Source organism: Lontra canadensis, unplaced genomic scaffold (genome assembly GCF_010015895.1).
Source record: "Lontra canadensis isolate GAN:19392208 unplaced genomic scaffold, GSC_riverotter_1.0 scaffold11, whole genome shotgun sequence".
Lineage (NCBI taxonomy): Eukaryota > Metazoa > Chordata > Mammalia > Carnivora > Mustelidae > Lontra > Lontra canadensis.
In genome coordinates, this window is record NW_022631005.1 from 16589240 (window position 1) to 16612887 (window position 23648).

A 23648-nucleotide genomic window follows, 5' to 3' on the forward strand; every position below is an offset into this window, starting at 1 on the left:
CACGCAAAATATACAAAAATATTATATCTACTCCATTCTGCTATCCAAAGATAGTCATTGCTAACAACTCAGTTTTAGTTCTTTTTGTCATTACTCCTTTTATGTTAATGTGTCATATTTCTGTTTATTAATTTAACTTTGAATGGTATTTCTTGACTCCCTATTATAAAAGACAATGAGTCTAGTGAATAGTTTTTATGTAATCTCTCTGTACTGGCCCATTTCTATTTCTTAGATCAAATTACCACTGTGCTATAGAAAAATAAGAAACAGTGCATTTTCCCTTCCTTCCCCTTCTATCCCTCATGGTTCCAATTTTATCCTTTACGTTATTGCTTGTATTCTCAGAGTTTAGATTATTTTATTTTATTATCTATATTTTGTGACTTACCTACAATTCTAAAAAGAAGAAGAAGAAGAAGAAGAAGAAGAAGAAGAAGAAGAAGAAGAAGAAGAAGAAGAAGAAGGAGAGAAGAGGAAGAGTAATTGGGTTCAACACTAAAATTTTGCTTCACAAAGTAGCTCTCCCAAAAGGCCTGATATGTACTCTTCTTTTGCAAGTTTCTTCCTTTCCTCAGATTAAGCACTGCCCAAAAGAACTTTCTGCGATAATGGAAATGTTCCATCTACCTGTTCTATCTACATGTCCAAACCAGTTGCTACTGGCCACATTTGGCTGACTACTGAGTGCTTGAAATGTGCTTAGTACAACTGAATTCTTGTTTTACTTAATTTTAAATAATGTAACTTTGTGACTACCAAATTGGATAGTGCAGCTTGAGGTCACAGGGAACTATTTGTGTTCCAATATTACTTTCTCTTGGATTTCATAAACTTGGAGATTCATAAACTTTTACTTTTCTAACTTCAAAAAAAAAATCTTTCATTATCTTCTAGTATATCTGCTGTTATGTCTTTGATTAAATTGATCATTGATGCTTTGTAGGTCAATTGCTTTTTCTTTCAAGATTTTTTTTTAAAGATTTTTCTCTTTAAACTTGTACAAGTAAAATTTTACTCTGATGTGTCTACATCTAGGCCCTCTCAATCAGAAAAGTTTTTTATATTATTTTCTCGATTGATCCTTTACTCTATTGTCTCTTTTCCATCTAAAACTACTTTAAGATGGATGCTGTTCCAATATCAGATTGTCCTTAAGATTGAAAGAACAAATTAATTACAATATATGGTGGGTTGTGGGTATTTTTTGTTTGCATACATCTCTTTTTCCCTCCAATTGGCTTCAATCTCACATGGGCAGACTGAATGTGGGTTTCCTATAGAACGAAGGGGTGAGTAGAAGTAAGCTAGTAGCTCTTCAGTTACCAAGGGAGGGAGGACCTTGTTTTGGATAAGGAATACTTGAACTGTTTTGTTCCTGGGCAAAGCTCTCTAACTCTGTGTCTATTATATAGAGAGGACTTGAGTTACCTTATTCTCCATGGCCTTCTTTCTTTCTCATCTCTCCTCTGTCCTTGTAGAACTTATTCTCAGGCTCCAGCAGCTGCTACAGGTGATTGCTTGGTACAGGATACAGGGAGAGGGGCCCAAGTCTCCCAGATATTGGGTCTGATGTTTACTGAATTATTTATTTATTATCCTCTTGCCAATTTCTATTCTTTTTATTCAACTCCAAGTTTGGATATTCTCTAGAACATCCCTGGAAAGAATTGTGCCTAATTACTGTGTCTGGGAATGGTGTTTCTTCTGGTCTAATTTCTCCACTTGTTTGATCCCATCTGCTTTCTGTCTTCCTGGAATTTCTATTTCTGGTTGGCTGGTGGCACCTTTTCTGTTTTCAGCACCATTATTATTTTTTTTTCTTTTTCACCATATCTTTTCTATTATTTCATTGGGATTTTTTTGAGGAAGAAGAATCAGACCTTTTTTTTTTTTTTTTCCAGCATGCCAGCTTAAATAGGGCTTTGCATTGTTTTTCGTAAAGATAGACTTTTTGAAGTTGAACACTAAAGTTTCATTAGATTGTGAAGATAACTGCTGTATAATAATTTTCTTTGTTGGCATATGGGATATAAATGACCTGGGATTACATTATGAACATTTGAAATACTCACATGTCTCTAATTCTAATGTGGGGAAAACATATTACTATAGGGCCCTCATTTTCTTTTATTTCTCCAACTCCTGTCCTTTTTCATATTTATTATCACTTATGATTTCTCACAGGTTCCCTTATTACTGTGATTTATTTTTTTCTCTTCCATTTGTTTCATGAGCCCTTTCTTTTACATTTTCATCTCATTTTGATATTTTTTCCTACCCTCCTTGTATCTCTGCTAGAAAATCTTATAGAGACAATTGTCACAGTAAGTTTTTCTTTTTAATCTGACAAAACACCTACTTTCAATTAGTTTAATTTTGATTATTGAAGTATAGTTGACATATAATGTTGTATTAGTTTCAGGTACCCCACATAGTGATTTGACAATTCTATACATTATCTTTAGCTTTCCTTCACTATATTTGTTTGATTTATTTGGGTAATAGTCTTTTTTAAATGACTTATGTCTGAATGAAATGACTTTTTCATCTAACAGACATTTTATAGTAGATTCATAGGGAAAAGAAGAATTTTAGTCCTCTAAAGATATGAAAGAGATACATATTTGTTGCTAAAATTTTTTAAGAAACGTTAGAGTGAATAAAGAGGTCACTAAGAGAAGGGTGCTTCTTTATTTCTGAGAAAACTGTTTATGACCTGTGATGCTGATAATGTGACATTATTTTATATTGTTTATATAGCTAGTATTTTAGATAAGGACCAAATTCCAGATTTAAATTAATGTCTTAAAGCTAAAAGAGCACAGAGTAAATAATATATGGTACTAAGGACAAAATGTTATCAAACACAGAATTTTGGAGCAGAAGGAGAGATGTTGGCTTTTCTTCAAGGACTATTCATTGAACAATTATGTAGTTAGGATCATTATCAAATACTACTCTCCCATGTCTCCCTCCTCCACCCCCCCCCCAAACTCATATCTGTTTAAGGTGTTATACTAGGAAGTAATATTGTTAAGGATGCTAGATAAAAATAGTTACATGTGTATTTATCATTCATTCATTCATATTTGCTATTTGCCTAGGCCTGACCTCTTAACCAATTTTGTCCTATTTGAGCATCTGAGAAAATAAACTAAAATTGGGAGAGGAAAAGGACAAAATATCCTGTGTTAAGAGCATTACTTCTTGTGTTTCTTGGTGGTCCTGTATTGTACCATTTATATCTTGAAAAGATCTATGGCACTAGTATTTGTGGATGGGGGTGGCAGATGGCTGACTTTCTTAACTTTTAAGTGTTCATCTTATTATTTTTGAAGATTTTGCATATTTATGTATGTATTTAGAGAGCACAAGCAGGGTGAGGGGCACAGGGAGAGAGAGACTCTCAAGCCAACCTGTAGCTGAGCTCAAAGCCCCACCTCCCATAATCCGAGACCATGACCTGAGCAGAAACCAAGAGTCCGGCACTCAACCAACTGAGCCACCAAGGTGCCCCTACTATTATTAAATATTATTATTATTATTCTTGTATAGCTTTACACTGTTAGAAAAGAATTGGAAAACCCTTTATTGAATTAGTTTCCCATCTCTCTAGTTCCCTTTAAGTCGGACATTGGACACTTTGAGAGGTATAGGAGAATCACACCAAATTCTTTAAATGTTACCAGAGACACAAAAGCCATCCTCCTTAATATGCAAATCTCCTCAATGTGCGCGTCCTCTGTCACTCTTAGAATTTTCTCCTTACATTTCTCCTTAGTTACTATCATACATTTCACTAACTGTTTCAGAATTGGAGATGCTTTTCCATACTATCAGAGTCCAGAAAAGTGAGAGCAGTTTATAAAAAGTCCTGTGAAAACTCACATCAGTACTGAGGGCTAGATCCTGGTTTCCATTAGCTGTAATTCTTTTTATGTATTAGGCTTATTTTTGCATATAACCTCCATACTTTTCATTCAGCTCATATTCCATTTAGACTTACCACTGAGCCAATTACCTTTAAAATTATGCTTTTAAATGTACAGACTACTAATTGATAGGCAAATAAGAATAATAACAAAAGGAAAAGAAGTTACAACATGCCAGTGTGATATGGGTGAAAGTAATTTGTATACCCTCTTTAAGACCTGAGTAAAATGAAATGAGAGCCTAAGGATGGCATCCCATGTGTGGCTCCTCCTGTCTTAAAGATGATCCTTCCACATCTGTCTAAACCCAGCCAAGAATTTGAGACCTAATAATATGAAGACTGTAGGATGGTAGACACAAATATGGTTTATAGAATTATATCGATGTTAGACTCATTCTGTAAGTATTTCAAAGTAAGAAGGATCTCTAAGAGACCTTGAATTTGCCTGTGAATAGGAAACCCAATGTCCTTGATTTGACAGGACAAAAGGTAATGAACTGAAATGATTTCTGCAAAGTGGAAAGTAAAGTACCTGGAAACAGTCTGATGAATTCTCTTACATGTTTCTTTCTTTCTTTTCTTTACTTTCTCTCTCTCTCTTTCCCAGTCTTACAGACAAATATTGGCCAATGATTCTGATTATGATTAAGTGAGAGCTCTCATCTTAAGGAAAAACTTCATGTATCTGGAAAATATTGAAGTGGAAGGTTGTGTTTGGTTCATTGCATCTCATACTCTGGGTTTCTTTTATGTTTGAGTTCCGTTGTTATTGTTCTGCAGTGATTGTGCTGATGTAAATCATTTTTTTTGTTCAGAGTGTTTCTTTAAAATAAATAGGAGTAATAAGAACAGACTAATTTGGTCAGCCATTATCATCTGGTAGTTTGCAAGCCAATGCATTAGCCTAAGGTGAATTTCTAACAGTCATGGGTGACCACCGCTGTGGGATAGGTAGAGCAGGCTTAATGAAAGAAAGTGAGCTTCCCGGAGAAGCTATTCCTAAGGAAAGCTTGGAGCTTAGGAAGGAATGATCTGCAGACTATGCCGATGCACCCTTTTTCTTTCAAAAATTTTAGCTACAAACTTTTCCATAAGTTAATGGCATGCACTAAAAAGCTTACCAACACAAACAAGAAGAAAACACTGAAAAATGGTTCCTTTGGTGATGAAGTCATAAGAGTTACATAAAATCTAGCCTTTAATCCTATTATACTTGAAATAGATAATTTAAAATTCATATATTTGCTCTCATTCTTTTCAATCCCCCCACCTCTATTTTTTTTTTTAAACATCTAAACAAAGTGACCTCATTGTTTTCCATTGGACTTTTTTAAAAACATTGGCTGGGATGATTGAGATTCAGGAATGTGGGAAAATGGATTCCCAAACCACGTCCCTCCCCTTTCATTCTGAACTGTAATTTTTGGCTTGGCTTGAATCACAGTCATCGCATTTCAGCCTGAATCTCTCTGTAAAGTGATCTTTCTTAAACATTTCTCTCACTCATCAAGGGATCAGAAACAAAGCTGTTCTAGTCTTTCAGCAAAACACTTACAAGCAGCTTTTACTGAGAAGTTGCAAGAGCTAAATTTCCTCTAAAATTGTTTGAAAAGCGAACATTTTCAGTGCCTCGTTGTCCTTTTTGTGAATCTTGTCATCTGTATGCCATGAGCTCCAGCAGCTATTTTAATCTGTTTTTGTTTGCAATCCATTTGGTGTCCACCCAAGGAAATGCAGGTGATTCTAATTAACTTACTGCTGAAGATGTAGGAAAAAAATATCTCAATTGTGTCGCACAGAATTATACACTTAAAACCTTTCTTCTATTATTTATAACATATTATTAATGAAAATGATTGTATGAATATGTTTACCACCTAATTCATTGCTGTTCACTTTTTTAAATCAATGAGGCTTATGGCACAGAAAAAAGCCACACACATACACAAGTACACAGACACAATACAGACCCCAAGCCTGCTTGCCAACTTTTATTTAACAAGAGTAGCAACTTAAAAATAACATTATTTTTACTTTGTGCAACATAGTTTAATATCTGAAATAACCCTGTTCCAATAAAAACCTATTGAAATACTCTCAGCCTAACTCTGCCCTGAAGGTAAAAATGATTAATTGAAAGATTTTGGCAGATCTCTGCTCACCACCAGGGCAGTTTAATTTAGAACACATTCAACCATTTCTCAGTGTCTCTGTGTTGGTGGAGCATAACTTTTGATCTTCTTTGGGGAGGTGCCTCTAATTCAGACCCTTTAGCTAGCCACTTCCTGGAGGGTTTTGATGGTTTGCTTCTGCTAAGCATTCAGGTGAGAGAGAGCCCTTCTGGCTGCTGCTTCTAAAGTGGGGTAGGGAAGCAGAATTCCAGACACAAAGGCAAAATACACTATAAACGCGTTTGAGTATATCTATTATCGAAGTCCTATTTAGATCATGGACAAACTTGTGAGAAATTCTGGTGCCATTAGACTTCTCTCTACTTAAAGAAGATGCTCCTGGTCATAAGACTAAAGAGACTAAACTTCCTTTTCTCAGGAAATATAAATAAGATTATCAGTTTCTTTTTGTTAATACAAGAGAGAGTATCATGTGGGTATTGTTAATACTTCTGCTAAACAGAGAGATGTGGCTAGCAACACAATCCTCCCTTTTTGGCCAATGGACCTGTGCTAAATTGTCTCTCAACAGAGGGAAAGGAAAATTCCAATATAGTCTGGATAGAAAGACCTTGAGTTGGTGAACTCCAACTTTGCGTACCACTTAACACATTGACTAAGCTCTTATTATACGGCAAAAGTGTGGTAGGCACTGGAGTTACAGCAATGAACAGAGTACACGGTCCAGATATTACAGAGCTATAGCGCTAGTATTGTTCTGAGGCACTAGTGGTAAATCTTGCACAGAAATTGATGAGTTAGTAACAATGGCACTTGCAATCTCTAATATTTTCCCACATGCAACACATCTGAGTAATACACTCAGGTTAGTATGTGCTCTATAGCCAACTTTAGAAGGAAACAACATTATGATATATATTCAGTTTTCATATTATAACCTCAAACAGTTATGCGAAATGTTATATATAACATATATATTATGCAGTCCACTATATATAACTATATGGTATATGTATTATATATACATTATGCATTATCCTATTAATAGTAATTATCTGTGTACGGTGGGATTATAAAAATGATTCTGGTTTTCTTTATTATTTTATATATTTCTGACTATTTTGTATGTGTGCATATGTATACATATATGCATATAAAGACTATGTATGTTATTATAAACAAAAACAATAACTATAGTTATTTCATTACCAAAATATCATGCCTTAGATTACATTTCTTTGTTATATTATGGGTTTATGTTCCTATAAGCTCATTTGAAAGAGATTGAGAGATGAAACTATTGAGTAACCTTGAATGTTCTATTGCGTATCTCTAATTTATCCGAAACATGCTTAAAGACCCATGATATCAGATTCCAAATCTTTATGAGACACAGTAGAAATCTCAAAATTAAAGTATTTTACAAACTATTCTATTAGACAAATAACACCTAGGTCTGAAAAGACAAATACAGGGTTTCTGAGATGGAGCCAAAAAGACATAATCACTTCCCCTAATTAGAAGCTCTAACTATCGTTGGACAATATGTAGCACTGTCATTCATGATAGTAGGTCTTGTACGAAAAGAAATGCAGAGATTAAGACCCAAAGCTAGCATTGGGTTTAGCTTTTTAACTTCAACCATCACTCCATAAGAAGAGAGGTAAGGCAAGTCCTTTTGGTAGTACAGGAGAGACCTACCTCCTCAGCTTCATTCTTTACTACTTGAGGGCTGTTAACCATCGAGTAAAGCATTGCACACACTCCAGGTACTCAAAACATTAGTTGTTGACTTAAAAAAAGACATTCCAATACCAATTGTTTCCTTACTTAAACTCATCTGGTGTAATACAAACCAGATTTCCTGCTTCTGGAGGATTTTGTCACATAAGTCTACATAAAACATCTTATTGAACTATTTCTGGGTGTGTATGCATATTTAGCATCTATCATTTCTTTCTGATCTGTTGTTACAGAAATAAGGTATATTAAACTAAGATGTGCTACATATGTTCATGTTCATTAATATAATATTTATTGAGTGTCTATCCCATAGATGTAATTTTCTAAATGGTAAGAAGCCAAGTTACAAATATATCTCATGTTTTCCATTGTGTGAAATTTAAATAGTGTCTCAATTTTCCCATTTTCCCCAAGGGCTGGCAGATTTTGAATCTTAAGAATTTTAGAAAATCCATGATTATTCACTCTAGCTGACACTTGAAGTGCTGCAGAAGTTAGAAATGAAAGATGTCAATTTGGAGACCTGGACTTTATACCCATCGGTCCCCAAGGTTAGTCTTAACATAATTACAGAGGCTATACTTATGGTATCTTTTCAGAAGTTTGGGGATAAAAGCTCTGTCCTAAAGTGACAATTTTTATACAATTTTGCTTATGTCTAAAATTGTGCAATTAGAATTTTATTCCTTTGTCTTCAAATCCCTTGGAAGGATTTCACGTCAAACCTCACTGATCACGTGCACTTTAGTGCAGATTAATCTATTTGGTGTTGTCCTGACAGCAGACTTCAGCTACAAGGACAGAAAGTACAACAAGACTTCACTTGTGTAGGGTATGGGACAGGCAAAGATAGAGGATAAGAGCGGAAGTGTGATACACAACAGGAAAGAAACAGAAGGGGGAAGTGGGTGTCCTCTATTGGTTTCAAGTTAATCCAAGGTAGTTGTCACTATCCAAATGCTTACTCTGCCTGGATTTTTTATTTTCAGATACATCAGGATACAGGGAAATGGTAAGAAATACCTTACTATATTTAAAGACATCGGAGAGGAAAGTACACTTTTCAGCCTGTCTAAACACATTTTATCCTTAAACATAATTTACTCTTATCATCACAATTTTCTATCATGTGAAACATATAATAAATTATCTTTCTTCAGAGACAACTTATACAATGATTTTTTTCACATAAGTGAGTGTAATGCTCTAAACTGAGGTTCAGAGCTGAGCTTATATAAGTCCATAGGGGGATTTGCTCTACAGATTGAAACTTTGTGAAGACATACATTGTTTGTCCTTGGAATCATGAGATCTCTGCAAATCAGGCCTTTCTTCTTTCGGCACCACGCCTGCAGAAAACGGTCTTGAAGACTCCTCCCAACGTGTCGTTCTCCTGCACCTGCACTGTGTGTGGAGCTGCCTGTTTTAGACCACTGGCTCCATCGAAAACCTCTCAACCCTGTAGTGACCTTAAGTCTCCCCAGGTAACTCAGCCTAAGACTCATCAGCAGGAGACAAACTGCCCTGAATGACGGCGACCTCATGAGGTCCCAGATTCCCAGTCTACTCTCAAGTTTTCAAACAAACCCTAACAAAGACTATTAGACCCAGAAACAAATGCACTTCTATTAATTCATGTCCATAATATCAAAAGAAAATAATGACCTTATTTTGCCCAAATTTAGAACAAAGTATGCTACAAGCAAAACCCTTAGAGAGGAGGAAGATACTAAGCTTGGGAACATAGCATGCCTTAAACAGGTGTCAGTATAACTCCCTTTACCTTTCTTCGACTTATCAAAAAGAACAAAGGAGAATAAAACCCTTCTTCGCTGGTGCTTGGAAAAGACTCTAGTAGGAGACAAAGACATTTAATGCTAAATTGTTGGTACCTCTTAAAACAACCTACTCAAGGTAACACTTGAAAGAGTTTTAAGGATGTCTGAATTCAGGTTAAGGTCTAAATGATATTCCTGAGGCAGGTTTGCCAGGAGGAGTGTGTTGGAGGTCAGACACAGTGCTCAAGGGGACATTATAATGTAACAATCTAGCAAAGAAAAAGAAGGGAGCAAATGAGAACCCAAAATACATCCTGATCTGCCTGAAGTTGTCCTTGTTTCTACCCATGTTTTTCCCGTGTGACAAATTTCACTCACAGGTTTGTAATTGTCTTTTTATGGTTTCAGGATTTCAGACTCCTTCCAACTTTAACTCAACCTATCAACATTAACTATAATATCCTGTTATAAATATGGAACTCAAATTCACTATTTGAAAATGTTTAACAAATAAAAACCATTTTCTCTGCCCACCATGCTGTCAAATAGGACAAAGACAATAAATGATTCAGGATTTTGAGTAGAAAGTTCTGTTTTCATTCTTACATGGCATGAATGTTAGAAATAGTAAACAAGAGGAGACTTCAAATACCTTTAAAGGAAAGTTATTGTTCATAAAATGGTATATCTTTGCCATCTCCAACAGTTTTAGTGCAACAGATATACTAATTTTTTCTTTGTTTTGGTAATACAGTTTGTGGCAGTTAATTATAAAAATATGAAATTTTGAGAGTTCTTTTTAACTCTCCTTTATACAAAATATTACCCTACTGATTTATCTACAGGGTTAAATGCAATATTATTATAAATATTAGAGTTTCCCATATTTCATTCTGTAAAGACACAGGAAAATATGGCCAAACTATATTATTTTGACTTGTGATCCTTGTTTTGGATCTACGGTGATTGTTTTTTGCACATGGCACTCTAATTGTTTCTACCAGCTCCTTGGGAATCCAAAGTGTTTCTAAAACTATTTCCAGCTAGGAAGAATTGATTTTTAACATTAGTTTAATTTCTATCCTAATAAATTTCCCCCTTATGTATCTTTTCTAGTAGTTTACCCAGTTAAAATATATATTCTGTTCTTACCCATAAAAAGCTTGTGAAAAAAAAAAGCCTTTCTGGTGGGAAAAGAATTTGAAAGGAAAACATGTACATACATATATCAGACCAAGAATTAAAAGATGAACATTATATGTGAGGAAACATTATAAGAAGGTTTCACTATATTAGTTTTTCCAAGTCAGTGTTCCAAGCCAGTCTTGGATTATGTGTGAAAAGTAAGAACTCCGTACTGTAACAGGTGCTGGCAGGAAACTCCCATTAAAGCTTATGAAAGTTATGCCTGTAAAGTCCTGGCATCTGAGAAAATTCTCGCATAAGAATGCATTATGCATCAGATTTTTCTCACTAGAAAAACAATATGAGGCTGTGACTACTTAACAGTATTCCTAGTCACTATTTTGTTACCATCATCTCTTGGTGATAACATCTTTGGTGACCTTGTGCTATATGTAAAGTATATATCAGCCTTCATCTCAACACTTGAGAGCGTGCATTGCCTTCTATACATACCAATAGAGATGTTGGTCTACCATCTGTCCGTCCTAACCAGAGCATAAACCTGAAAGGTTTTTTTTTTTTTTCTTCCCTCTAGAGTCGAGTCAATAGATTTATACTAATTGATCCATATTTCAAAGATTAGTTTTTCATGAGCAACATGGCAAATACTTCTGAAATTTTACTGGAGTTTGGAATAGTCTATGGAATATCAGGTAGTAAGTAACATGGGTTTTAAGTGTATAGTATTGGCTCACGTTGGAAAGTACTAGCATTGTGTGTGGCACATAGTGGGTTTTTACTAAATGTCATCTTTGTTTTTCTTATGTAAATCACCTGTATCTGTATGGCCACATCTTTAAAGACTAATGGTGTAATTCATTCAACATAAACTTGCTCACTTCAGTGTTGACAAGTAAAACCTCTTCCTGTGATGAAGCTCACCTTTCTAGCCTATAAATTCTAGAGGTTAAAATATTTCTTTTACTCACATTTGTCTATTGAATACAACTGAATAAAAATTCTCTTTATTCTATAAGTCTAACTTTAAAAGCAATCTGATTTAAACCCAATGGGTAATTTGGATCTAAACCATTTATCAAATTAAAAACTAAGATAAAAACTTAGACAGTAGTGAATGTTAGACAAAGACAAAGGAAAATGGTTGTGAGTCTGTATATAATCAGATATATGTATCCATATCTAGGTTTGTAGCTTCACTATGGATTAAATGTTACCAGCTTGCACTTGTATTTGTATATATAGTTTTAAATATGCTTTTCATGTATCAATAAATATATCTTTAGTAAAAAGCCCTCAGTTAGGGTAATATAGTTACCTTTCAGAACATACACACACGCACACACACACACACACACACACCAGCACCAACCCAGCAATCTGCCAAATGTGGTTGCTGTGAAAAAGGTTTTGCTTTAGGGCAATAGCAAACTAGCTCACCACCCTGCTGCCCTGTCCACTCCTCACCACACGGTTCTTTGCTGTATCCTGAACTTCCCCTCCTACGGTGAGAGAACATTTCTTTGGACTATTTTATTGCCAATATATTTTTACTTTGTATGATGAAATGAAACAGGGGACTGGTTTCATTAGAAAGAGAGGTAAACAGAGCATTAATTAAATTTGCTGATGATACTAAATTGGGAGGAACTGTGGACATCTGTGAAGACAAAAGAATCATACAAATGGACTTAAGGAGTTTAGAAATATGAGCAGGAAATAATAAAAAGAGATTTAGCCTTAAATAATGCAAGCTAATACATTTGGGAAAAGATAATCAGAAACATGGCTATTCAGTGGACGGTAGATGCCTGGAAAGTGGTGATGGTGAAAGAGACCTAGGGGGTGATAATGGGAAAAATTATACACAAACTTACAGGGAAGTAGGGACGATGCCCAGAGGGTTACATATAAAAGAACCTAATTTTCTGAACCAGAAAGATGATAGTCCTACTCTTATGATACTGTTAGATCTCAAAAGCATCAAATTTGGCTATAGTTAGTTGAATCCATCATGGTTCAGGTTCACGAAATAATTTAACACTATGTGTTGAGAGACTGGTTTCACTCTATGAAGGTTAAGAAAGACTGTTTTGTCTAAAACCTGTCCTGAACACCAGAGTCATTGTTCTATTCCTGTCTTATCCTACTGTAGACTATTACTAATATGGTGTGTCACATAGATATAGATATGGATATAGATATTGATATGAGTCTAGATATATATTGGCCATGCTGCAAACAATAAAAAAAATCCTTACTTTCACTTTTAAGGTAGTTTCTCTTCCTTCTGGATAATATGACTTCAAATTATGCTTCAAGTGTTATCTAATCATTATATCCCCTATCAATTCAATGAATCTTCAGCCTAGAGGATTTGATTCCCTAAGTATAGATGCATGGATAGATGGATGAAAAGGAATTTTGGATAATATCCGTCTATTCATCCATTTAATAATATATTGTGAATTGAGCCTGTACCATATGCCAGCTTTGGTATGCTAAGCACTGATGAGACAGAAATGAACCAGACACAATCCCTAGACTCTTGGACTCATACTTTAGATAGAAAAACAGGTAAAGACACCAGCCATCACAGCCCCTGCAATAAGTGCTCTACTGGGGAGAGCAAAGCTGTCACTGGAACACTGCACAGAGAAATCCTAATAATTTTCAAGAGACCATAGAGGGGTGATTGAGGATATAAATCAGATAATATTCCTTGACGAAGGGTACTCCTGTGCTATGTACAAGAGGATGAATATGAATTTGGCAGATGGATGGGCAAAGAGATGGTTCTTAGAGAGAAAGGACAGCCCATGGGAAAATATCAACCTTCGGAAAAACTTGATGGTTGATATTCCTGGAACATAGGAAGCAGCTTATGAGAATATGAAATTGGACAGTAGACAGAGGTCATATGTTTATGGGGATAATTAGGATGGAATTTTGTTTATACTGATGGAAAAAAGAAACCATCGGAGAGATATTTGAAGAAGGCATAACATAATTCTATTCGTGTTCAAGAGGTATAATGTTGTCATGATTTAAAACGTGGCCTGGATAGAAAACAGAACAAAGACAATGATATTAATTGGGAGGTTTTCTCAAAAGAAATTATAGGGTTCTAATCAAGCCCATAGCATATGAAAGAAAGAATCAAATTCAAGAGATAGCAAGAAAGGAGAGATTATTAGACTTGGTGAATAATGCTCCGTGTAAGTAGAGAGAACAGCAGAAAATATCCAACATATCTCTTCTTAGAAGAATGGAGGGGTGAAAAAAAGAAAGAAAAGAATGGGAAAAATAGGCCATGATGCCATTGACTCAGTTAAGGAATAAAGAAGGATGAATAAGTTTGTTAGGGAAAGTCATAAATGCAGTTTGAAGAAGTTGAGTTTGAGATGCTGGAGGAAAATTCAAGAAGGCCTGTTCTTAGATCTCATCTCTGAGAATAAGACATAGCTTGAGAAGTCATTCTGAAATAGGAACTTTGAAGTCATTGAAGAAATCATTGAATGTTTTGGTATCATTGACATTACACTGAAAGAATGGCTAGAGAAATCCCGGAGTCAGGAATTAAATCCAGAGGAAAACACACATTTCTTATGCTGTCAAACTCTGGGCTAAGCACATGGACTCCAATATTATGCCATGCAGTTTCAAATAGAGGACAACTGCTTATCTTTAAGATGAAAGGAAAGAAACCTTACTACAGTGATTACAATACTGTCTGCTAGGTGTTCTACCGCCCTATGGGGACACTAAAGAGTTAAGTTAGCCCAAACAGTAAAAATGCAAAACATAACAAGAAGACCTTCACTTGAAAGACAAGAAAGATAACAGTCCTATTTTAATGGCACTTACATATTCAAAGTCTTTGGAGAGCTTTTTGAGATGTCAGTAGAGTTTAACTTTTCTGTCATGAAGTAAATTTGGAGAAAATGAAATCAATATCCAATCGCAAAATCATTTAGATTTTAGAGTATTGGTAGCCTGTCTTCATTAGCTTTCAACTGATAAGTCTGTGTAGTTGACTATAAATATATATGTATGTATATCTATCTATCTATCTATCTATCTTATTTCAAATTCTTTGACAGACTCTTTCAACTCAAGAGATTATCATCAAGATACAACTTTCCTCAGGTTTATGTAAAAAATAAACACTGAACCAAGAAGGTGAGATGTTCACAGGAAGTAAACTAACACGGAGCAGAGGCAGCATGTTAGTCCGAGTCTGAATTAGAGGAAAAGTTATGGTGCTCTATTTTCTGTGTGGTTTTGAGACCCGTGCCTACTCCTGACTATTCCGAGGCATGTCACTTGTAGGTCATAGTTGCCATTCAATTACTTGATTAAAAACAGCAGGCTATTGGTGCTCAAACAATGTCTAATGGGATATGACTTCCTCTGATGAAACGAGTAGAGAATGGGTATTCTATTAGCTGCTGCATGGTGCACTTAAATGTAGTCCCCCAAAACTGATGAACATAAAATCTTTAAGGAAACATACGTTCAAATGTTTGGTGTAGCTGGGTATAGATAGAAAAGAATATCGTTTAGAACAACATAATACACTATTATCAGAATGGTTTACATGTTTAGAAAACAGATTGGGAAACCATGCAAATCATACAGTTGCCTTCTATCAACTGTTGGTCATTGATTTCTTTCTTTCTTTTTTTTTTTTTTTTTTAAGTTTCAACCATATGCAGCTGTAACAATGATGCACAACTTTCCACGAAGATTTAGGCAATGTTGAAGGTAATTTATCCATTCATTTGTTTATTGAGAATCCGTTATGTGCCAGGTACTGTGAAAAGTTAAAAATAAATCTACGATCTCTATAGGAAGTAACACAGGATGGAGTGAGGGTAATGTTTTAAATAGCTTTTTTTCTATAAGTTGTGCTTTCACTCTAAAACTCAGGACATTCTTATTATTAAATTAAAAATTGTGTGATTTTACATTTTGGGTCTGCAATCTACTATAAGCTCAAGAACTCTTCCAGCAATATCATTTTAGAGCTATTTTGGTTTCGCAGTTTTTCCTCTCAAAGTGTCCTGTTCCTGATTTTGTTGTTGTTGTTGTTGCCTGCACTAAAAATAGGAAGTCGCTTGAAAATTACAAAATTCGGCCAAAAGGTGGAAAACTAACAAAGAAGAGATTACTTGAACCCAAGAAACACACACTTCTAATTCCACAGACTGTAAGATAACCTTTCACAGAATTTAGAAGAATCTGTAAGACCAGCATCTTTTCAGGGGAATGAGTCAATTACTCTAAAACATTCTATAGAGGAAAATATGCCATGTTCAATTGTATGGACCTACTGAACTACTTCTGGAATCTGTATGTCTTCTTTAATATATACGTAGATCAATGATTGGTGCTTAAGTTGGCACACTTCACTTGAAAGTGTGAAAATTCCTTGGAAAAAGAAATTTCTAGACATTTTAAAACGGAACATTATTTATTAGGCAACCCACAAAAGAGTATAATATTTTGTTCTCCTTCAGAGCTTTCTGAATTAATTAAAAATTTCTTAATTATCACAAATTTTTAATCTCTAGAGAAATGTTTATAAAAATATAATGTAGAGATTCTCATTCAACCGATAAACAACAGATTATTTCACAAAACAAAGTGATGCTCTGCGAGAGCTTGATCATTTTTTTGATAATTTATTTTTTTTAATCAGTTGGTTCACATTATGCAACAAGAATTTTTAAAAATTCTATTTAAAGACTAGAGATCCATTTTTGAATCCCAGGGCAACACATATTTGAAAAAATCTCTGTCTGCCTTATTATATTTTTTTTTGTGCCTTTTTATTGAAAACCTGAAAACTTTCCAAATGCATGTGATTTTTTTTTCAAATTTTGTAAACATTTGCTTCCAGGCTAAAACATCCTGCCAACTTTCAGCCAAGATTATTTTTATGGTTGAACTATTAACTTCTGAATATGGGGGCTTATAATAGAAAAACTCCCAGACCCAGAACTCTCATCATATAAATGACACCACTATACGATATTTTGGACTATTACATCTTGACATGAGGAGGTGTTGCATTATTTAAATCCTCCATTCACACAATAAGAGACTAATTTCCTAGGGCATTAATTTTGGCTCTGTTTCCCTCCCACTGACTCAAAGGGAAAGTATGGTAAGAACCTAAACTTCAACATGTGGGTGGAACGGGGGTGGAGGTTGGAAATTAGACTCAGGCTTTATCTGGGAAGAGATATTATTTATTTTCATGCATTCTGGAAGCAAAAGTGTGGGAATATCCACTGACTGATTTGACCAGAGCCACATTGCTGGATACGTTAGATAGCCTTGCTGGTTATTGAACTGCACATTTATTCCTCCATTAACTTCTGTTACGTTTAAGCTCTCTTTCTGATAATAAGACTGTTTTGTACTGCTCGATGTAGATAAAATCCACGAAATGTCACTAATAAGTACAGTGAGTTGATTCCTAACCATGTGTATACACAGAATTTGTGAACATTCAGGGTAAGCTTGCCATTCACCGCCAGATCAAACTTAAAAGAATTTTCTCCAGTGGGAACACCTTTTTCTGAAACAAAGAAGCAGGTCTTGGGTAACTATAGTTGACTTGGTAACTGGCTCCGTCACCGTCTTCTCTTCATGAAGGGACCTCACAGGAGTGCCCTTTTATGCACATTTGTTTTCTTAATTGCAAAATGCAGCTTTTTTCTCTCTCTCCACCTTGTCATCTCTGATTTCTTCTGGTTGTCTTTTCCCAGTGTCTCTTTTATACTCTTGCTGACTGCTTCCTGTTTACTCTTTTTTGATTTTTGTCTTCCCCTCTAGCCCTGAATGTGGCTTTCTTACAAACACAGAGGCCCCAGCACGATTACCCCAAAGAGCCAATTCCAACTTGGACCCAGCACAACACTATGGCTGTCAGGAAGGTGGCTGTCGCTGGGATTGCACCAAAACAAAACAAAATGAAACAAAACCCAAAAACATGAAACTGGACTTAATTTTAACTCAGAAAGAAAACCTAAGGAGAATTTGCTGCAAACTTGCACAGAGCTTCTTTGAGGATCGGTTCTTTAGTAATTGCCTAACTGTGGATGCCTAACTTTAGGCATGAAAAGCAAGCACTTAAAAAAAAAAAAAAAAAGCAACACATAGGTCAGTGCCCTCCTCAGAAACATTTTTGTCCAGTCCACAAATATTCTCTGGGGAAAAAGAAAAAGTGCTTATCTTGAGTTCTTGAATTTTTTTTTTTTTTTTTTTTGGGAGCATGTAATTTTTATCAGTTTGTTTTGTTTTTGTTACTTTTTTTTCACTCACTGCTTATAAAACTAGCAAGCAGAAGTCTCTCTGGAACAAGATAGAATCATAAAAGTTTTCAAGAATCTCGTCACAAACTAAACAGTACAAATTGCACATTCCTCATGGAAGTATCAGCCTTTCATGCGTGCCTGGATCCAACCATAATAGATTATCCCAAAGTGGGAAAGAATGAACAGCACAGAATTAGCAGAACTGGAGCAAAGCTTGTCTAGTGAAGGCAATTTGATCTGTACCTTAGGGGTCTGGATTCTCAGGCACTGGGAAAAGACTTTGTAAAGTTTTATTTTTGCAAGTGAGCACTTGCTAGGATCTCAAGAGACAGACTGGTGCACTGAATCGAGAATCAGGGAAGTTATATTCAGAAGTATAATGCTTGGTATGTCTTAGCATAATAGCTATGCTATTATATAGCATGTATGTATAATATGTATATAATATAATAAATAATATAATAAATACATACATGTGCATACCTTACCTAATATGCAAATCTGACATATATATAACGTAAATATCCATGGATTTAGTTTATGTATTTAAAGATCCATGTATTTATGTATATTTGATGTTCTGAATTTTTGGGAGTCAGATAAGTGTATCCCTAGGTTAGTATATAACTATACCTTCATATAATATTAACAATTATGTCTAAATATTCCCCCATTGGAGAAATAGATTTCATTTACAATGCCATGGGCCTGTTGTGACATTCTCTCGAACTTCATGTAATAGCAGAGGAATTACCAAAAAGAAATAGTTAAGGTATAATAATAATTTTAGCCATTCTTTTTCCAAGTCGCTATAATCTACCCAAAGATAACTAATTGTTCAAAGTAAACATTCCACTCCGACCACAAAAGGAATCCATTACACAAACATATAATTCACAGTCATTTTTAGTGGGTTGTAAACAGTTTGGAATGAGCATAAAATGGGACAAAAATCAAAGTGAGCATTTTGAAATGAAAAAGTGTTTGCTACAAAAGGTCAGTCCCTTTGCTTGGCAAACTATGTAGAAAAGCCTGGGAAAATGCTGATCACACAAGCAATGAGGGAATTTTAAAGCCAACAGCCTCCTTGTTTCTTTAAACAGACATCGGAACCTATAACTGGATCCTGTCAAACAAACGACAGCAAAAAAAATATAACAGCTGCTAAGAAGTCAAGTTGAGAGATAAAGTTTTCGAGGCTAAGGACCTTCTCAGAAGTAGACTAAAGGTCTTTCTTAAATCTTTAAAGCAAGGTTATGGATCCCAGGGTGGCTTTTGGGCACCAAGTCAAAAATGTAACTTTGTGTATCATTCTTGTCATAGTATTTTGAGTTCCAGAAACAAGAAAGAGGACAAACTTGTTGATTAGCATCTGCCAAGAGTAGCTTATAGCTGGAATCATCAAATTTGCAAGACACGATACCATTTATTTTTAATTGTGGTTAAAAAAATCCCACATAATATAAAGTTTACCATCTTAGCCATTTTTAAATGTATAGTTTGGTAGTGTTAAGTACATTCACATCATTTGTGACCGATCTTCAGGTGTCATTTTAATGCTGGTAAATAGTTTGTGGGCATACTGACTAGGACTGAGGCTCATGGAAGAAGAATGTGTTGTTAAACCATATTCCAAAGGATGAATGCCTGTCCAAACGAAATTAACCTTTTTAAAGAGTCCTATTTCCTTATAGACAAACATATATTAGGTACATTAAAAATATATCTAGAATAGAAATATACTTATTCATTTAGTTAACTCCATTATGTATGAAAGAAGTCTTTGGTAAAGTTCGGTATTGTTGTGTGGAAAAGGACTGTCTTTCAGATATCTCACATGAAATGACTCCTTATATTGCATTGGTATGCTATGTGAGGAAAATAACCTGGGAAATAAGGTAAAATTAAACTTCTACTCTCAGCAGAAAGCTGAAGCCAGACAAATATATGTTTATTATTCAGGGTTGATCATGCCATTTAAAATATATTTAATTGTATATTTAGTATTAAGTAATATTTCATAATATATTTAGTGTATTGGATATATTTAAGGTACACATGATGATTTGCTGTGATTATTACAGTCAAGCTAATTACCTATCATCTCTTCCCATATCTACTCATTTGTGTGTGTGTGTGTGTGTGTGTATGTGTGTGTGTGATGAGAGCACCTGCAATCCACTGTCTTAGAATAACTATAGTCATCATGCCTGTACATTAGATATCTAGATTCATTCATCCTATATAACTGCAATTTTGTGTCCTTTCTCCTTTCCCCCCCACTCTCTCTTATGTGATTGTTTAAGCAAACAAACTCCCTTTACCTTAAAAAAAAAAAGAATATTGTAAGGTTTATTTTCTCTTCTAGTACCTGTTCTTTTCTTTCATAACACTCATCATCGTTTGGTACTCAGTGAATTGTCCTTTTGCTTAATGTTTATTTCCTCTAGATACTAAATTGGTAGTGTGGAAACTGACACATGGGTAGGCACTAGAGACCTACTTGTTGCTGGATACAACAAACTCTTTGTATGTGTTACATATTCACCCAGGATTTACTGAGTGCTTCCAGTATGCTAGGTACTGTGTGGGGGCTCTTCCCCAGAGACACATCTAGAGTAGTCAGCCAGTTACACGCTTTACATGAAGGGAACTACAGGTGAAGTTCTTAATATCAACCGCACCAAGGGTAGACTATATACATGAAGTCACATCTCTTAAGCCCTTGTCTTCTGAGCAATACACCTCACCTTACTTTTAAGTAAGCAATTTCTATACACTTTGGGGTCATCCTAAGTTACACAAAGTCTTCTACAAAGTAGTGAAAGGTGGACTTCTCTGCTTAGGTCTGCATACTCCCAGTATGTCACAATGTTTCCTTCTGCATGCTTGCTGTGTCGGACCTCAAAGAAAAGTACTGGATGACCTCAGGCTTTGGGTCATTTTATCATATGTATTGAGCATTAGCTGAACAATGACTCGATATTTGCATGGAAACTGCTTTGGAAGAAAAAACGTAAACCGAGTTTTTCCTTTGGCTGCTTACGCTACTCACGCTCTACTACTGTAAAGGCAACACGAGCGTGAACGAACCCCTTGGAAGAGCTTTAAAGACTAACACGCTCCTTTATAGTTTCCCTCCAAGCTCTGTGTATGTTCTCTAGGCTGAGCAGACAAGGTCAGAAACCACAGAAATAACTTTAATCTGGTTATAATAGTCGGGGAGGGGGAGAATGCTCTGGTGGTTTAAGGGAATAAAGGAAACCAAATCAAGATAAGGAAACACACTAAACAAGTGATTCGCTAAATTGGTTTACATTCGGCTCACTAATAGATTTTCTTCTAGGCATGTCTGTGAGATGTAAAATTTAAAATGTGACTAATATCACTTTACTAGGGTTGATTAAAGAATGCAACTATGCCAAGCACTAGGTAGATTTTCCCTGGTAGACTACAGGAGCATGAACAATTTGGTCTGTCAATTGCAAGCAAGTAAGACAAATAACTGAATGAATGAATGAGTCAATCAACCAATCAATCAATGAATCTATGAATCAATGGTGAGATCTGCCTTCCTGATACTGTTTCATTTAAAATCAAGCATGTGAGAAGCATTAAAAAAATATGGTTACAATTTACAGATGATTCTTTTGTAAAGGTGGGGGAAATAATCTTAAGAGAAAAAGAGAGAAAGGAAACAAATCTTTCTATAACACCCGGTGTCCTGCTATAGTGAGTTTTGAGGCCATTTCCCTAAGACTGTTGAGAGTAAACACACACTTTTCATTAAATGTGCCTTTCCCATAACTGGTCCATAAGCATTTCCCATGACTCTGCAGTTGAGTATCTTGGCTGGAAGAGGATCTGGCCATTAGAAGGAGGGCTCTAGATATGCTGAGTCCCAGCCGTGCTGAGAGACTTGGCACCTTTATATGCTACCTCCTAATACCAACCCCGGCACAAAATGTCATCGGAAGCCTGCATAAACATTGGACTTAGATTCACATAAATTATTTCTGTCCTAAGGTGCTTTCTGCCAGAATTTAGTAAAAACAACACTTTGGGTAAATAGAATTGGCGTATAAATGTAAGAATATTAATCCAGCAAAATGATCGTAGAAAAATATAATCAAAAGTACACATTTGTAAATCTTGCCATGATGGGAGAGGTTTATCTCGTGCCTCTGAGTTTTTATTGAATATTTCCATAGAGTTCCTTTAAGCTGACACTGCCAAAGTGCTTTGAATTATCAGTTGCTTTGTGGAATTGTAAAGTCTTTGAGTTTCATTAAAATGCTTAGGAGTTATTTTAATAATCATATGTGCGATTAGCGCCTGTTTAGTGCTGGATCTACAAATTCATTTTTAGAGTAAACATTGGGACAATGAAATATAATGCCAGATATGATTGCTGCTGTCAGCAAAAACATTGTCTTATTTTATTAAAAATCGCCAACAAAATGCCGTGAACAGAAGATACAGTTTCTATTTATAGGTATTTCCTACTCTACAGTATTACGGTATCTGCACACCACTAGGCTGTATCTAGCAGCGTTTTCATTTTGCCTCTGGTATGTACATAAATAGAGAGGTACAGAGTCCTTTTATTATATATGCACATGTCTTATTATATGCAGCTCCCCCAAAGTCCTATTTGGATATTTGCTCTAATATAATAGTGCCCACACCGTCGGTGCTGAGTATTAGTAAGTGGGTGAAGATTTCCTGGAAATGATGATAATTTAGCTATTGGCAATAATAACATTATAACATTCTCAGTGATCCATTTTGGCTTTAAGTACTTATTAAATAATATTTATTCCTAAATTATGAATTTATAAAGTTAAATGAGATTGCAACATGCAATAAAAACACACTTCTCTCTAAACTCCAAATGACTCCATTCCTCACAGATAGCTCTCCTTGCATTCATTCTGCTTTTACTGTTTTCTGCCCTCTGTGAGCTCTCGACTCCTCTCTGATGTGTTGATATGCTTTCCCCCAAAGCCACCTCTCTTTATCTACTTTCCTTACCCACTCGTCCCCTTCTTGTTATTCTCTCATTCTCTACTGATACGGGAATAATAGGATCCCAAGGCTGTCCTTACAGTATAATTAAAGTATGAATTTCCAGGAGTTGGAAATTGCAGGCCATTTTTATTATGCTTCTATAATAAAGCCAGGTAACATTGAGAGAATTAAAATGGCTTTTTCCTAGTAGATAACTTGGTAAAGACTTTTTTCCCCTTGGTTCTATTGTTTTAAGAGACTGGAGCTGAAAATGGGAATAGATTCACCAATTCTTTTTCTGAAAACACCTCTATCTTTTACATGATATATATCCCCCTAGATCCTGGGAATATGTTGTAAACTTGTAACAGATGGTGATGAAGCTTCACATTTTTATACAATACATTTTTCGAGATTCTGCATCTACTGTATGTATCTTCCAGGGAAAATGACCTTGAATGAATGAAGTCATAGTCTGAAGGAAAAACACCCCACAGATAGACCAGCAAAGAAATGATGAGTCAATTGGGTTTTGTTTTGTTCCCTGTGGTAAGATGAAATAATTTCTCATGAAAAA

The 23648-nt window shown here is 35.3% G+C and overlaps 1 protein-coding gene across 2 annotated transcripts in view; it reads right to left on the reverse strand.

Annotated features, from left to right (window-relative positions):
- The window catches only part of ARHGAP15 (Rho GTPase activating protein 15), a 597249-nt gene that overhangs the window by 196930 nt on the left and 376671 nt on the right, over positions 1 to 23648 (reverse strand). The window lies entirely within an intron of this gene.